This window comes from Triticum dicoccoides, chromosome 5B (assembly GCF_002162155.2).
Source record: "Triticum dicoccoides isolate Atlit2015 ecotype Zavitan chromosome 5B, WEW_v2.0, whole genome shotgun sequence".
NCBI lineage: Eukaryota > Viridiplantae > Streptophyta > Magnoliopsida > Poales > Poaceae > Triticum > Triticum dicoccoides.
The window spans coordinates 300,661,487-300,677,509 of NC_041389.1; positions in this window are offsets into that span (position 1 = coordinate 300,661,487).

Consider the following 16,023-nt stretch of genomic DNA (forward strand, 5'->3'; position numbering starts at 1 on the left):
GCATTTACATTATGACCTAGAGATTTGCGAAGTACATACGGATCTGAATGTTGCAGACCCGTTGACTAAAACCTCTCTCACAAGCAAAACATGATCAAACCCCAGAACTCATTGAGTCTTAATCACATGATGATGTGGACTAGTTTAGTGACACTAGTAAACTCTTGGATGTTGGTCACATGGCGATGTGACCTGTGAGTGTTAATCACATGGCGATGTGAACTAGATTATTAACTCTAGTGCAAGTGGTAGACTGTAGGAAATATGCCCTAGAGGCAATAATAAATTAGTTATTATTATTACATTTCCTTGTTCATGATAATCGTTTATTATCCATGCTATAATTGTATTGATAGGAAACTCAGATACATGTGTGGGTACATAGACAACACCATGTCCCTAGTAAGCCTCTAGTTGACTAGCTCGTTGATCAAAAGATGGTTACGTTTCTTGAGCATGGACATTGGATGTTGTTGATAACGGGATCAAATCATTGGGAGAATGATGTGATGGACAAGACCCAATCCTAAGCCTAGCACAAAGATCATGTAGTTCGTATGCTAAAGCTTTTCTAATGTCAAGTATCATTTCCTTAGACCATGAGATTGTGCAACTCCCGGATACCGTAAGAATGCTTTGGGTGTACCAAACGTCACAACGTAACTGGGTGGCTATAAAGGTGCACTACGGGTATCTCCGAAAGTGTCTGTTGGGTTGGCACGAATCGAGACTGGGATTTGTCACTCCGTGTGACGGAGAGGTATCTCTGGGCCCACTCGGTAGGACATAATCATAATGTGCACAATGTGACCAAGGGGTTGATCACGGGATGATGTGTTACGGAACGAGTAAAGAGACTTGCCGGTAACAAGATTGAACAAGGTATCGGGATACCAACGATCGAATCTCGGGCAAGTACTACACCGCTAGACAAAGGGAAATGAATACGGGATTGATTGAATCCTCGACATCGTGGTTCATCCGATGAGATCATCGTGGAACATGTGGGAGCCAACATGGGTATCCAGATCCCGTCGTTGGTTATTGGCCGGAGAGTTGCCTCGGTCATGTCTACGTGTCTCCCGAACCCGTAGGGTCTACACACTTAAGGTTCGATGACGCTAGGGTTATTGGGAATGTTTGTATGTGGTTACCGAATGTTGTTCGGAGCCCGGGATGAGATCCCGAACGTCACGAGGAGTTCCGGAATGGTCCGGAGGTAAAGATTTATATATGGGAAGTCCTGTTTTGGTCACCGGAAAAGTTTCGGGTGCTATCGGTAACATATCGGGACCACCAGGAGGGTCCCGGGGGTCCACCAAGTGGGGCCACCGGCCGCAGAGGGCAGCATGGGCCAAGTGTGGGAGGGGACCAGCCCCAGGTGGGCTGGTGCGCCCCCCACTAGGGCCCAAGGCTCCTAGGGTTTGGGGAGGGGCACCTCCACCTTACTTGGGGGGCAAGTTTCCCCCTCCCCCCCCTTGGCCGCACCCTAGATGGGATCTAGGGGTTGCCGCACCCCTTGGGGTGGGAACCCTAGAGGGGGTGCAGCCCCCTCTCTCTCCCCTATATATAGTTGAGGTCTTTGGGGCTGCCAACACAAGAGTTTTCACCTCTCCCTGGCGCAGCCCTACCTCTCTTCCTCCTCGTCTCTCGCAGTGCTTGGCGAAGCCCTGCCGGAGTGCCACGCTGCTCCACCACCACCATGCCGTTGTGCTGCTGCCGGACGGAGTCTTCCCCAACCTCTCCCTCTCTCCTTGCTAGATCAAGGCATGGGTGTCACGCCCAAGATGCGACCCTATCCTAAAGGAACTTGAAGGTCCCACCAAGGATAGAAGCGCATCTTGAAGATGCTTTTGCAAGGTGGATATCATTACATCAACATTACATAATAGATAGGGATACATATGAAAGGCATACAATGCCACACGAATACAACATCACAATACATAGAACATCATCCGACTACGGATGAAACACAAATAGAAACTCAAACGACATCCACCCTGCTAGCCCAGGCTGCCGACCTGGAACCTATCCCCTGATCGAAGAAGAAGCCGAAGAAGAAGAACTCCAAAACAAGCAACATCGCTCTCGCGTCATGATCATCACATAACCTGTACCTGCAACTGTTGTTGTAGTAATCTGTGAGCCACGAGGACTCAGCAATCCCATTACCATGGGTATCAAGACTAGCAAAGCTTAAAGGGAAAGGAAGGGGTAAAGTGGTGAGGTTGCAGCAGCGACTAAGCATATATGATGGCTAACATACGCAAATAAGAGCAAGAAGAGAGCAAGCGGAACGTTCATGAAGCTAGCAATGACCAAGAAGTGATCCTGAACTCCTACTTATGTCAAACATAACCCAAAAACCGTGTTCACTTCCCGGACTCCGCCGAAAAGAGACCATCATGGCTACACACGCGGTTGATGCGTTTTAATTCGGATCTGGTGTCAAGTTATCTACAACCGGACATTAACAAATTCCCATCTGCCCATAACCGTGGGCATGGCTTTCAAAAGTTTATACCCTGCAAGGGTGTCCCAACTTAGCCCATGATAAGCTCTCGCGATCAACAAAGGATATACCTTCTCCCAGGAAGACCCGATCAGACTCAGAATCCCGGTTTACAAGACATTTCGACAATGGTAAAACAAGACCAGCAAAGCCGCCCGATGCGCCGACAAATCCCGATAGGAGCTGCACATATCTCGTTCTCAGGGCACACTGGATAGGTCATCCTACGAGTAAAACCAACCCTCGAGTTGCCCCGAGGTGGCCCTGCAGTCTGCCCGTTTCGGACCAACACTCGAAGGAGCACTTCCCGGGGGGGGGGGGGTTAAAATAAAGATGACCCTCGGGCTCCGGAAACCCAAGGGAAAAAGGGCTAGGTGAGGCAAATGGTAAAACCAAGGTTGGGCCTTGCTGGAGGAGTTTTATTCAAAGCGAACTATCAAGGGGGTTCCATAAATCACCCAACCGCATAAGGAACGCAAAATCCAGGAACATAACACCGGTATGACGGAAACTAGGGCGGGAAGAGTGGAACAAAACACCAGGCATAAGGCCAAGTCTTCCACCCTTTACCAAGTATATAGATGCATTAATTAAGTAAGAGATATTGTGATATCCCAACATAATCCTGTCCACCATGGAGCAATCTTCAACTTCACCTGCAACTAGCAACGCTATAAGATGGCTGAGCAAAGCGGTAACATAGCCAAACAACGGTTTGCTAGGAAGGGTGTCAAAGGTTAGAGGTTCATGGCAATTTGGGAGGCTTGATGAGCAAAAGATAGGTAACACAGCATAGCGATAGAACGAAGCAACTAGCATAGGAATGATAGTAGTGAGATCCAGGGTAGCGGTCATCTTGCCTGAAATCCCGCTAGGAAGAAGAACGAGTCCATGAAGAAGACGAACGGGCGTAATCAAACGAATCCTCACAAACGCAGCATTACCGGAACTATCAAGGAGAAGCGCAACCGGAAAGAAGTAAACAACATGGTAAATGCACAAGAATAAACATGGCATGATGCACAATCAAGTATGATGCATGTCCGGTTTAATGAGGCATGGCAAGGCAAAGTGCAACAAACAACACTACAAATTAAGTGGAGCTCAGTATGCAACGAGTTGCATATTGACGAAACACCACATCAATTATTTAGTTCTCTCTTGTTTATGTACCCAACAATAATAAATGTTGTTAAACATGACAAGGGGTGAAGCATAAGAAAACTACCTATCTAGGCAAGTTTATATGAGGCCAAAACAACAAACAACAATTCCGAAAAATCCCCATGTGCATATTTTAGATTCGGTACTGTTCTGCCCTAAAACATATTTTAAGGTTGTTAAACAGGAAAATAAAGTGAACCATGTTAAACTAGGCCTTTTTCCACCCCATTTACATATAAAGTTTATTAAAATTGGAGCTATGGTTGTTTAGTTATGAAATAAAGCATTTTAGCATGTCATTTATGCAAATTAATGCAAACAACAATTTTAAACATTTTAAATGTTTTTATCATGATGCGAATGACATAAACAAGTTTATGCAATATTTATGAAAATGTTGACATGAGCATGTTATGAAGCATTAGTCACCATGGTGGAAAGAAAGGGTGCCACGACAACGAATTCGAAAATGATGCCACGACAACATATCGATTCCGGTAGCTCATGGAGATACCGGTGCAAAAGGAAGTGTGACGTGAGCGACTCATGCAAGATGGTGGGGTGATCCCGGATTCCGGGTTCCCACGAGACAACGGCATGGAAAACGAGAAGGAACGTGCAAAGACAACTTGGACACGGTTCGAACATGAGCACCTCATACAACATGCATTCGTTCACGGGCGGTCGTCTCGGCAGTTATACCTTTGTAGCGTGCGTTTGAGGCGGAACGAGTACGACGAAGGAAGTAGTGGTACACGAGCCATAGTGGAACCACGCCAAAAATCTCCATGTCTACATTGCGTTTGCTCCCTCAAACTCCTCCCTTTACCTTCATGTGCAATGTTTTACATTCCGCTGCTATACTCTTAGAATTGCATGTGTAGGTTGATTGCTTGACTTGTGTAAAGTTGCTAAAATCTGCCAAGACTTAAAATTGGAAAAAGGCTAGATTTTTATTTGGTCAAGTAGTCTAATCATCCCCCCTCTAGACATACTTTCGATCCTACACAAGGTGAGTCGCGCGCCCCCCTAGCCCAAACCGAATTGGACTAGGGGGCGCCCCCCCTTTCCTTCTCTCCTTCCCCTCCTTCCTTCTTCTCCTAGTTGGACTAGGAAAGGGGGTAACCTTCTCCTACTTGGAGCATGAGTCCCACCCCCCCCGGGGAGCGCCCCTTGCGCCCGGCCGACCCCCTCGTCCCCTCCTTTATATACATGGGAGGGGGGCAGACCATAGACACACAAGTTGATCTTTAGCCGTGTGCGGTGCCCCCCTCCACAGTTTTCCACCTCGGGCATATCGTCGTAGTGCTTAGGAGAAGCCCTGCGCCGGTAACTTCATCATCACCGTCACCATGCCGTCATGCTGAAGGAACTCTCCCTCGGCCTCAGCTGGATCTAGAGTTTGAGGGACGTCACCAAGCTGAACGTGTGCAAATCACGGAGGTGTCGTGCATTCGGTACTTGATCGGTTGGATCACGAAGACGTTCGACTACATCAACCGTGTTAACTAAACACTTCCGCTTTCGGTCTATGAGGGTACGTGGACACACTCTCCCCCTCGTTGCTATGTATCACCTAGATAGATCTTGCGTGATCGTAGGAATTTTTGAAATTATTGCGTTCCCCAATAGACACCCCCCCTGCCGAACCAGCAAGGGGTCCCTTGGTCCCATAGGTGTCCATGGTTTCCTACAACACATGCATCTAGCGTATTAAGTTCATGGAGAAACGGAGTAATGCAATAAGAATGATGCCATGATGTAGACGAGATCTATTCATGTAGGAATAGCCCCCAGCTTGTTATCCTTAATAGCAACGATACATGCGTGTCTTGCTGCCCCTTCCATCACTAGGAAAGAACACCGCACGATTGAACCCATCACAAAGCACCTCTTCCCATGGCAAGAAAACTAATCTAGTCGGCCTAACTAAACCAAAGATTTGAAGAAGAAATATGAGGCCATAAGTAATCATGCATATAAGAGATCAAAGAAAACCCAAATAACTTTCATGGATATAGATCTGATCATAAACTCAAAGTTCATAGAATCCCAATAACACACCGCAAAAAGAGTTACATCAAATATATCTCCAAGAGACCATTGTATTGAGAATCAAAAAGAGAGAAGAAGCCATCTAGCTACTGCCTACAGACCCGTAGGTCTACAATGAACTTCTCACGCATCATTGGAGAGGCACCAATGAGGATGATGAACCCCTCTGTGATGGTGTCTAGATTGGATCTCGTGGTTCTGGAACTTGCGGCGGTTCGAATTGTGTTTCGTCGATTCCCCTAGAGTCTCTGGATTTTTGGGGTATTTATAGAGCAAAGAGGCTGTGCGGGAGACCACCGAGGTGGGCACAACCCACCATGGCGCGTCTGGGCCCCCAAGCACGCCCAGGTGGGTTATTCCCCCCTCGGGGCACCCCTCTGGTACTTCTTTGGCCCAAGTTGTTCCTTCTGGTCCATAAAAATTCTCCAAAAAGTTTGCTGCATTTGGATTCTGTTTGGTACTGATATTCCGCGAAGTAAAAAACAAGCAAAAAACACCAACTGCATTGGACACTATGTCAATAGGTTAGTCCTAAAAAGTGCTATTAAGTTGCTATAAAATGATTGTAAAACATCCAGGAATGATAATATAACAGCATGGAACAATAAAATATTATAGATACATTGGAGATGTATCAACATCCCCAAGCTTAATTCCTGCTCATCCTCGAGTAGGTAAATGATAAAAACATATTTTCTGATGTTGAGTGATGCCTAACATGTTCATCACATATTCTTTTCTTTTGTAGCATGGACATATGGACTTTTATATGGTTCAAAGCAATAGTCTAGTTTTGACATGAAGATTTCAATACTCAGCATATCAACAAGCAACGATGTCTTTCAAAATATCAACACTAAAGCAAGTTATCCCTAGCTTATCATGCTCAATCATTGATCCATTCATGAAACACACTCGCATATTATCTACATCCAATGCTCAAGTACGATCATAGTGCCCCTTAGTTGGTGCTTATAAGAGAAGATGGAGACTCAAATAAAAATAAAAATTGCATAAAGTAAATGAATAGGCCCTTCGCAGAGGGAAGTAGGGATTTGTAGAGGTGCCAGAGCTAAAAGCTTAAATTGAGGATAAATTTGTTGGGAGACATACTTTTCCCGTCAACGAAAACGACCGAGTAATTCCCAACACTTTCCATGCTAGATATATCATAGGTGATACGTCTCCAACGTATCTATAATTTTTTATTGTTCCATGCTATTATATTGTCCATCTAGGATATTTTATATGCATTTATATGCTATTTTATATGATTTTGGGGACTAACCTATTAACCTAGAGCCCAGTGCCAGATTCTGTTTTCTCCTTGTTTTTGAGTTCTATAGAAAAGGAATACCAAACGGAGTCCAATTGACGTGCCAATTTTTGATGATTTTTATGGACCAAAAGAAGCCCCTCGAGTGAAAGAGTTGGGCTAGAAGAGTCCTGGGCTTCCCACGAGGGTGGGGGGCACGCCCCCCTGTCTCGTGGACAGCCCGGAGACCCCCCTAACGTGAGACGTAGGCCAAAATTCCTATAAATATAGAAACCTCCAAAAAATATCCGAGATAGGGAGTTCCGCCGCCGCAAGCCTCTGTAGCCACCAAACTCCAATCGGGACCCTGTTCCGGCACCCTGCCGGAGGGGGGATCCATCACCGGTGGACATCTTCATCATCCCGGCGCTCTCCATGATGAGGAGGGAGTAGTTCACCCTCGGGGCTGAGGGTATGTACCAGTAGCTATGTGTTTGATCTCTCTCTCTCTCTCTCTCTCTCTCGTGTTCTTGATTTGGCACGATCTTGATGTAACGCGAGCTTTGCTATTGTAGTTGGATCTTATGATGTTTCTCCCCCTCTACTCTCTTGTAATGGATTGAGTTTTCCCTTTGAAGTTATCTTATCGGATTGAGTCTTTAAGGATTTGAGAACACTTGATGTATGTCTTGCATGTGCTTATCTGTGGTGACAATGGGATATTCACGTGATCTACTTGATGTATGTTTTGGTGATCAACTTGCGGATTTAGTAACCTTGTGAACTTATGCATAGGGTTTGGCACACGTTTTGGTCTTGACTCTCCGGTAGAAACTTTGGGGCACTCTTTGAAGTACTTTGTGTTGGTTGAATAGATGAATCTGAGATTGTGTGATGCATATCATATAATCATGCCCACGGATACTTGAGGTGACATTGGAATATCCAGGTGACATTAGGGTTTTGGTTGATTTGTGTCTTAAGGTGTCATTCTAGTACGAACTCTATGATAGATTGAACGGAAAGAATAGCTTCGTGTTATTTTACTACGGACTCTTGAATAGATCAATCAGAAAGGATAACTTTGAGGTGGTTTCGTACCCTACAATAATCTCTTTGTTTGTTCTCCGCTATTAGTGACTTTGGAGTGACTCTTTGTTGCATGTTGAGGGATAGTTATATGATCTAGTTATGTTATTATTGTTGAGAGAACTTGCACTAGTGAAAGTATGAACCCTGGGCCTTGTTTCCTTGCATTGCAATACCGTTTATGCTCACTTTTAGCACTTGTTACCTTGCTGTTTTTATATTTTCAGATTACGAATATTCATATCTACCATCCATATTGCACTTGTATCACCATCTCTTTGCTGAACTAGTGCACCTATACAATTTACCATTGTATTGGGTGTGTTGGGGACACAAGAGACTCTTTGTTATTTGGTTGCAGGGTTGCTTGAGAGAGACCATTTTCATCCTATGATGTCGGTGTACTAGAGTAGGGGTACCCTATTATCCCGAACTTGTGCACGGGCAGTTGCAGCACCCCGCGGCAAGGCTTGCCGGGTGACCGCCAAGGTCCTCCGTGGTTCCTTTGGAGCCATTCAAGAACAAAGTATTTAAGCCAAGGAGACAAGGCCCCGGCAAGAGGAGCTTGCCGGGAAGGCCAACCAAGGCATCTCAAGGAACTTGCCACGACGCGCCACGCGTCCCGGCGAAGCCCGGTGAGCGACAAGCTTCCGGACGCAACAAGACGACGACCGCGGCAAGGAGCTTGCCGCAGCAAGCTACCACTCTGTACCCGCGCTCCAGCACATCCACCAACATGTCACCCTAGGGCCTTTCCAGGCGCGAGTGGCAAGAGGCTGTGCAGCCAGCGGTGCGTGGTGGCAAGCGACGCTGACAAGATTACCATCGTGGTGAGCGGTGGCGTCCCTGACTGTCCCTTTTTGCACTATTTGGGCGACGTAGACGGGCATTTAATGCCTTTGTCCCCTGCCGTCAGGGTTAGGTATGAAACACTGTACAGGTAGTTGTACCAACTGCAATTCCTTTTCCATTTTTACCCTTGTCTATGTTGCCACCGGTCGGAGACCCCTTTAGCATATAAAAGGAGGCCCATGCGCAACGTAGAAAGGGGTTCGAAGGCAGAAAAACACTCACGCTCGGTCTCATTAGCAGCTAGTGTGTACTCTAGCACTCAGCGCTCTCGAGCAAGAACTCAATACACTCAGACATGCAGCAGTAGGAGTGTTATCTCTCCAGAGAGCTCCGAAGCTGGGTAAACTGCTTGTGTGCTTCGCCTCGATCCGCTCTTCGTGCGATCTCCGCCCCCCGCCGAACCGAAAGGGGCACGGTCCGCCGGTCCCATAGGTGTTCGTGGATCAGTTTCCCCGACATCTTTGGCACGCCAAGTAGGGGGCATCGAGGTTGTGTGAACCTGATCCGGCGTTCACACGAGCTAGACCTTCATCTTCTTCATCGACATGCCACCGAAGAAGAAGGCTTCGGCGGCAGCTGTTCCGTCCACGTCGATCCCACCACCACCAGAGCAAACGGGTGGTGGGGTAGACACCGGCGGAAGAACGGACATCGACGAGGGAGCTCACGGTGCTGCCAGGTCCAAGGACATGCACCGCGCCCATACATGCACCGCGCCCATCTCAGGAGGCGCAGGACCGAAAGCGTCATGGTATTCGCAGTGCCATACGTTTGTTGGACCAAGATGGAGCTGGTGGATCTCGGGGTGCTCAAGACCAGCATGCACGCCAACATGCTGGCATGAGCGAGACACGGTCGCCTGGACGGGATACTGCTCCTTCTAACATAGTTAGAAGTCCGAGCATATCCCGCTCCTTGCACCATTCGCCACTACCGCCCACCACTCCAACAGAAGCTTTGGCGCGAGCTCAACTGCTCCTGGATTACCCTCCAATAGTAGACAAGATCGACGGATGGAGGGCCACCATTCAGAGTCTTATCGGCTTCGCCAACGGCGACACTCCGCGGCAGCCGAGTACATTGCTGCTGCGGCAGGACTGCCAGGCATGAGCCGATGGCGACGAAACCGGTGGGGGTGCAACCACCATGCACTCTCCACCTCGAAGGCCAAGATCGCCGACTCCCCGGATCCACCTCGACAGTGACTCCACCGCATCATTAGATCCACGAGCTCATCGCAATCAACGCCAAGTTCTTCACGAACGACAGCAAGAAGACGCTCGTACTCGCATCGAGCGCCGAAGAGAAGCGCGGCGTCAATCAGACCAGTGCGCTGGGCCCTCTGGCGACATGCATGCACCAGGGGAACCAGGCGACTTGCCGTACGCGGTAGGTTGCCCTGCGTTCACTCGTGAGCTGCGGCAAGTCCAGTGGCCCAGCACGAAGAATTTCAAGCCAGACGTACCAGAGAAGTATGACGGCAAGTCGCATCCGTCGGAGTTCCTCAGCATCTACACCATCGCGGTGCAAGCTGCCGGGGGGCGGGATGACAAGATCCTGGCCAACAACTTCCCGCTGGTACTCAAGCCCAATGTCAGATCCTGGCTCATGCACTTGCCGGACAATTCCATATCCTCCTGGGCAGACCTATGCCATTAGTTTGTCGGTGCCTTTACAGGCGGCCACAAGCCTCATGGCCAAGAGAGCGACCTTCATCTGCTCGCCCAGAAGGAAGGAGAGCCCCTGCGCAAGTACATTCAGAGATTCAGCCGCGTACAGCACAACATCCCAGATGTCCACCCTGCCGCGGTAATCAGCGCGTTCCATCAGAACGTGCGAAACCGCAGGATGCGGGAGGAGATGGCGATGTGCAAGATCAGAGACGTCAGTGAGCTATATGCCCTGGCCGACAAGTGTGCACGTGCTGAGGAAGGGAGGAAACTCCCCGGAGAGAATACAGAAGCAGGAGGATCTGATAGTGAGGAGGCCGCCCCGGCAAAGAAAAACCGGCGGCGGAACAACAGGAAGAAGAAAGGCAGAGATGTGCTAGTCGTTGAGCAGTCCGGCAACGGAGGTGGCGCCAAGAACGCCAAAGCTAGTAGCTCTGGCAAGGAGATTGCCGCAGGCACCAACTATAAGGCTGTGGCGGTCACCGACAAGCAGGACGGCACCAACAAGCAGTACTGCAAGATCCACCGCACCAAGGGCCATGACCTCCACAGCTGCAAGAAGGTCGAGCAGCAAAAGGTTGAATACGAGCGACGCGACAAGGAGAAATCCCAGGAAGGTGCTGGAGGAGCCAGCAAGGAACGCCCCGGCCGAGGAGAACGCCGCGGCAAGACCAAGCAGCGGCAAGGAGACAGACCTCCCCACGGCTGCGACAAGGATGAAGATGACGACGACGACGATGAAGATATGGATGATGACGAGACCGATGAGCAGGAGTTCCAGAAAGCCACAGAGGTCCTGTGCATTGACGGCGGTGCTTCTCTGCATACTTCACACCACCAGCTCAAGCAGTGGGTGCGGGAAGTCAATGCGGCAGAACCACCCGTCGAGTCACGCAAGCCTCTGAAATGGTCCAGCACGCCTAGCATCTTTTATATTGAGGACCACCCTGATCGCATAACTGCGGTCGGGTGCTTGCCGATGTTGGTTTCACCAACTATCTGCAACCTCAAGGTCACTAAGATGCTAGTTGACGGCGGGGCCGGCTTGAACCTGATCTCCTCCGCGGTACTCCAGAAACTCCAGATCCCTGATGGCGAGCTCGAAGAGACCGGCACATTCCAAGGAACCAATCCGGGAAGGAGCAAGCCAAAGGGAAAGATCACGTTGCCGGTGACATTTGGCAGTGAGTTGAACTTCAAGACTGAGAGGGTCACTTTTGACGTTGCTGACTTTCCATTGCCTTATAATGGGATACTCGGCCGTCCAGCACTAGCCAAATTCATGGCAGCCTCTCACTATGCATACAACATGCTGAAGATGCCAGGCCCGATAAGTGTCATCTCTGTCCCTGGCGACAAGAAGGATGCTCTTATCTGCGCTGACAAGATCTACCGGGAAGCAGTAGCCGCAACAGATCGCAAGTCACTTGCCGCTGAAGCTCCCGGGCCGAAGAAGAAGTCCAAGTCCGGCAAGAGTTCTGATGCCCACTCCGGCAAGCACACCTCTTCGGAGTGCTGCGCTACCGTCGAGGACGCACCATCGAGCTCCACCGGCAAGTGTAAGAAGACAATGGCAGCTCCACCAGAGACCAAGAAGGTGTTCGCCAAGAAGGATGGCACTGGTGGTACCTTCACCATCAGTGCCACTCTCGAACCTAAATAGGAAAGCGCGCTCGTTGCTTTCCTGCGGGCGAATGTCGACGTATTTGCGTGGCAACCGTCTGACATCCCCGGTGTTCCCAGGAAAGTAATCGAGCACCATCTTGCCGTCTGTCCTCATGCGCGGCCCGTCAATCAGAAAGTCAGGAAACAGGCAGTGGAGCACCAAGAATTCATTGCAGAAGAAATCAAGAAATTGGAAGCAGCAGGGCTTGTCAGAGGAGTGCTCCATCCTACGTGGTTGGCCAACCCTGTAGTCGTGCACAAGGCAAACGGGAAATGGAGGCTTTGTATAGACTTTACCGATGTCAATAAAGCTTGTCCCAAAGACCCATTTCCCTTGCCGCGCATCGACCAGATTGTTGACTCCACTGCCGGATGTGACTTGCTTTCATTTCTTGATGCATAATCAGGATACCATCAGATCTTCATGGCAGAAGAGGATGAGGAGAAGACCGCATTCATCACCCCATGTGGCACATACTGCTTCGTACGGATGCCTTTCGGTTTAAAGAATGCTGGTTCAACATTTGCAAGGGTAGTCCATGACGCTTTTGAACCGCAAATACACAGAAATGTGGAAGCCTACATGGATGACATAGTGGTCAAGAGCAAGGACAAGGTGACTCTGATTCAAGATTTAGACGAAACCTTTGCAAATCTGCGTAAGATCAACCTCAAGCTTAACCCCGAGAAGTGTGTGTTTGGAGTCCCCTCCGGCAAGCTTCTCGGGTTCTTCGTGTCTCAGCGGGGAATTGAAGCCAATCCCGACAAGATCAAGGCCATTGAGCAGATTGAAGCACCAAAGCGCGTCAAGGATGTACGAAGACTTGCCGATTGCGTAGCTGCTCTCAGCAGGTTTATCTCTAGGTCTGCTGAGCGCGCCCTGCCATTTTTCAAAATATTGAAAAAGGCAGGTCCAATGAAATGGACTCCGGAAGCGGAGGCTGCACTGCAGGACTTAAAGAGATACCTGTCCTCCACTCCAACACTTGTCGCACCTAGGCCACAAGAGAAGTTGCTGCTATATATAGCGGCAACCAATCAAGTGGTTAGTGCTGCGTTAGTAGCAGAGAGGGAGGCGGATGATGAGCCAGCAACCACGGCAGATGCATCCAGCGACAAGTAGGGGACTTCACCGGCAAGCTCTGGTCCCGACAAAGATGGATCTGCGCAGGCGCGTGAGAAGATGCAGAAAAGAATGGTGCAGCGCCCAGTTTACTTTGTCAGTTCCCTTCTGCAGGGGGCTAGGTCAAGGTAATCTGGTGTGCAGAAATTGCTTTTCCGCCTTCTCATGGCCTCGAGAAAGCTGCGCCATTACTTCCAAGCACATGAGATCACAGTCCTCACTCGTTTTCTTCTAAAGAGGATACTGCAAAATCTAGAAGCAACAGGCAGGATTGTCGAGTGGGCACTGGAACTGTCAAGCTTTGGCCTCAAGTTTGAGAGCACTTCAACTATCCAAAGTAGAGCATTGGTGAAGTTCATAGCAGAGTGGACGCCAACACAAGATGAAGAAATTCCAGAAACGAGCATCCCCATCAAGGAAGCAAGCAAAGAGTGGCTGATGTACTTTGATGGTGCCTTCTCGCTGCAAGGCGCCGGTGCGGGCGTGCTACTTGTTGCACCCACCGGAGAGCACCTCAAGTACGTAGTCTAGATGCACTTTCCCAAGGAGCAAGCAACGAACAATACCTCAGAGTATGAAGGTTTGCTTGCCGGTCTCAGGATCGCAGCAGGCCTTGGGATCAAGAAGCTCATTGTCAGGGGTGACTCACAGCTTGTCGTCTGCCAAGTGAACAAGAATTATCAGATTCCGTTGATGGAAGCTTACGTTGATGAAGTGAGAAAGCTAGAAGAGCACTTTGACGGCCTACAGATGGAACATGTTCCAAGAGCTCAGAACGACATTGCCGATGGCCTGTCGAAGTGCGCCGCACTTAAGTTACCTGTGGAACCAGGGATCTTTGTGCTCAAACTGACTCAACCATCTGTAACGCCATTAACTGGACAGAGCAAGAAGAGGAAGTTGATTTCTGGTGACTATTTTCCGGCAGAGCTCCCCGAAGCCACCGCCAAGAAGCTCCTCAAGATCAACACCAAGGGTGCTGAGGAGCAGTCTGCTCCGGCAAGCCCTAGGGTTTGTTCCGTTGAAGCAGACGCTCCTGACAAGTTTTGCTCCGGCAAGCTTGCCGGGGAACATCAAGCTCCGGCTGAGCCGTAGGTTCTCGCTGTAGAAGCGGATGTTCCCGCAGCAGCAGATGTGCCTTTAGTCCTTGTTGTCGAGCCGCAAGCTCCAGCATGGGCACAGCAGATTGTCCGTTTCCTTCAGACAGGAGAACTTCCCGAAGAGCAAGAAGAAGCGGAAAGATTAGCCCGATAGTCAAGTATGTACCAGTTTGTCGACAACACACTGTACAGAAGAAGACTCAATGGCGTGAAATTGAAGTGTATTCACCGACAAGACGGACAAAAGCTGTTGGCGGAGATACATGGAGGCATATGTGGTCACCACATTGGCGCAAGAGCACTTGCCGGCAAAGCGTTCTGACAGGGTTTCTTCTGGCCAACAGCCCTCCAGGATGCGAGTGCACAAGTAACCAAGTGTGAAGCGTGCCAGTTTCATTCCAAACAGATCAATCAGCAGCCAAGTTCTTCAGGTCGATTGTTTGCCGCTTCGGGATCCCTAACAGGATCATCACCGACAACGGCACGCAATTCACGAGCCGCACCTTCATGCAGTACGTCCAAGATCTTGGCGCCAAGGTCTGCTTCACTTCTGTTGCTCATCCGAGAAGCAATGGTCAAGTGGAGAGGGTGAATGCTAAAGTGCTGCGCGGGCTCAAGACCAGGACTTTTGACAGGCTGCGCAAGTGCAGAATGAATTGGATTGAGGAGCTGCCGGTGGTTCTTTGGTCGATCAGGACGACGCCAAATCGAGCCACTGGCCAGACACCTTTCACTCTAGTCTATGGAGCAGAGGCAGTTCTCCCCACGGAACTCGTATACGGGTCACCTCGAGTGCTCTCTTATGATGAGCTTGAGCAAGAGCAGCTGCGACAAGATGACGCGCTGCTCCTTGAGGAAGACCGTCTTCAGGCCGCTGTACGAGCTTCTTGATACCAGCAAGCTTTGCGCCGCTACCATAGCCGCAAAGTTAATGCCAGAAGTCTCGAGGAAGGCGACCTTGTTCTTCGACGCGTTCAGTCCGCCAAGAATTCCAACAAGTTGACGCCGAAGTGGGAAGGCCCTTACCGGGTGAAACGAGTCACTAGGCCTGGCGCTGTCCGCCTTGAGACCGAAGAAGGCATTCCGGTGAGCAACTCCTGGAACATTGAGCATCTTCGTAAGTTTTACCCGTAGGGCACGGTTGCCGGAACCTGTTCCGGCAACCACCTTTTGTACAAGTCTTGCCGACGTTGCATATAATCCTTTGTACGAAGCCGGGCGCAGACCCCGTGCAAAAGTAAAGCTCATGTGCTCCTCACATCTTGTCAATTTCATCCCGACTAGTTGCGACAAGGTTTCTTGTTAGTAGCGGCTCCGCCAGCAGGCTGCTGACGTCCCGCACTCAGCGCTCGCGGCTAAGGTGCCTGCACCGACAAGTCCCCTAAAAGCGTAGGGCAAAAACATACAAAGGAAGGAATCAAGTACAGGAAATAACATAGCAATCGCTACCCAAAATAGAGTCATATTACAAGATAGCTTGTCACAGCTCTAACAGATTGTTCCCATAACATGACCAGCAGCGACAAGATGAAGAG